We start from the raw sequence: 2,807 nt of genomic DNA on the forward strand, positions 1-2,807 counted from the left end.
TCCGCCCCTTTTCCATCTCGACCCCAAAAGTAAAGAACGGTCGCCCTAAAATAAAACCTCTGGCGAAGTCGCCCATTAAAACCGTTGTATTTTCGAGGTAACAGAGAGAGAGAGAGAGAGATAATCTATTAATTTCCAATGGGAGAGTGAACGTGAACACAGCTTAAGATCCTGTATCCCCTTTCGGAACGCTCGGTTACCTTTTCTGAATATTGGACGGTGGTACCCTAGGCCCTTTCTGAAACCAGTCCCTTGACTTGAAGTGCTCTCGGGAGGTTCCCTCGTCAGGAAGTTCCCCTCCAGCTGAATCAAGTTCCCTTGATTAGGGTGCATGGGTATAAAAAACTGTTTGGAAATATACTCGCCCTCCTTGTGCAGAAACAGGAAACAGACACCATTCGTTGCCATGGTTACCATCATGCAATTGTGTTACCTGTTATTTTGTTATTTTGTTATTTTGTTACCTGTTATTTTATGACATGTCAAAAATGTCATATACATCCATGGTGTTTATAAATCATTGTGTTAAAAGTTGTTTTGTTTGTGTGGTTTCATTTATAGTTTTTTCACGGTGGGGTAAATAAAGAGCCCTTGTGAACATCAGTTGGAGCATTGTCTATTCTGCATCAGATGAAGATTGTTTAGGAGGAGTTTATTTATCATTTATTTGTGGTGGTTCTTACATTTGTAGGTCGCGGTTTCCATGCGGACAGAGAGCAGGGCTGCACAAGGCAATCGAGTCTAGATCGGCACAGACTCGCTCTTGAGGGCTTTATAAGCCACTTCCACTCAAGGCTGCTTGGTTTCGGACGACACTTAGGCCCTTTCCCAATTCCCCCCTTCTCCATGGCCCTTAGCCCTTCCCCTTGCTGATGCGCGTTCACGTGAGGAGGAAGGGTTATCTCAATTCTCTTTGGAACGAGGGGTAGGGCCAAGGGGTAGGGTTAGGATCCCCTTCAAACGAAGGGACTTCGCGACCAGACTTAAAACGAAGGGACATCACAGAGGGCGGAAGGCGGACGAGGTAAGACGCCTTTTTCGTCCTTTATTATGGAAGAATATGATAATAACCAATATTATTTGAATGTGTTAACAATCTGCATCGCCAAAAATATCGCAATCTCTAGCAAAGGTTAACGTTACCTCACTTGAACTAACGATATGCTACGGCGTTGCATTCATACAACGTTACGGTAACGTTAACCATTCATTTGGCATCGGCGCTTTTTTATTTTTTATTTACCGCCGGTGCCCCGGTGGAACAACTCGGATGCAAACTAGCTTAACTAGCAGGCATCAGTCCGACCCCCCCAGACCACGATATGTCAACATTCTGCAGTTTTGGAGCTCTTAAAAGCCGTGAAATAGCCTACTGTACCTACATTACGCTGTCGCTGCATAACGTTGGCTACTCGCTGCAGTTATAGCTGGTATGGTATTATCATGACCAATGTTATGCTAATCCCCACAGGTTGCAAAAGTTACATAACTAATTAGCAATGGTGTTGTTTTTAGCCCCAGGCAAACCAGCTATGGAACAGACTGCAAGCTGCTGTACAGCCTGTACATTGGATGGAGATGAATCACAATGACATTTTCATTGTCCTAAATGTTGTTGAATTTGAAACATTGTCATTCATATGATCATATGTAGCATACCACGACTTGTCATAGGACATGATAGAAAATGACTGTTCTTAATGATATTAAAAACAATGAACACAGTGACCACAGCCCCTTCTTTCTATACTGTAAATTGTTTTTCCTTTTTCTAACCCTGTATATGATATAACTGTACCCATTCTATACAAACTGTTAATACAATAATCAATGAATCAGGTACAACTGTTGAGCAGATGTCAGAATGAGCTATATCTAGCTGAATTACATTCTGGTGGGCTACCAAGATGAGACAAAATTACAATATATTTATTTCATCATAACCACAGCAATGTTTACGTTCCATCTCTTCTCCCAAAATAGCCGATCTACAGCTTATAGAAAGTGGTTTCCAAAGTGGGTTATGGGGACCCCCAGAGGGGGTCCGGAGAGGTAGCTAGGGGGTCCCCAGCTAAATGATAGTTTGGAACCAAATGGACCCATTTGTACACTCAGAGTTAATTAACATTGATTTTACAATATAAATTGGGGGTCCCAAAAGACAGAAATGCCATCAAATGGGGGTCCATGGACTAATGCATGTCACACTGGCGGTCCGTGACACTGCTAGATTCGTAAAAATCTATATGGGGCCCCTGGCATATCTCTTCAAATGGGGGTCTGCGGGCTAATTATTGTCAATTTGGGGGTCCTTGACAGGAAAAAGTTTGGGGACCACTGGCCTGTAGTGAGCTTGCAGATCAGCTATTTTCTGAGAACAGGTTGTATATCAATATATCAATATCTACAAGGGACGTTCAATATTTAGGGACGTTCCAATTCCTTGGGTGATGATTTATCCCCCTACCCCTTGACACTCATTATCTAGGGGCAAGGGGAAGGGCCAAGGGATAAGGGCTAGGGCCAAGGGATGAGGGGTAGGGTTAAAAAAGGAATTGGGAAAGGGCCTTAATATAGCGCAGCCTCGCGTGAACGCGCATATCGAGGGCAAGTGTGTAGAGCGAGTGGCGAGGAGCTGGTTTCAGAAAGGGGGCTAGGGTCCCTTCTCAGTTATTCCACTCTCTATAGGACGCAGCTTTACCTACTGTCTGTTCACGAAGATCAGTTAAGTGTCCTTGAACATGAATGGACACAGGCCCTTTCTGAAACCAGTCCCTTGACTTGAAGTGCTCTCAGGAGGTTCCCTC

The sequence above is a fragment of the Electrona antarctica genome (genome assembly GCF_951216825.1).
Source record: "Electrona antarctica genome assembly, contig: scaffold_140, whole genome shotgun sequence".
Classification (NCBI taxonomy): Eukaryota; Metazoa; Chordata; class Actinopteri; order Myctophiformes; family Myctophidae; genus Electrona; species Electrona antarctica.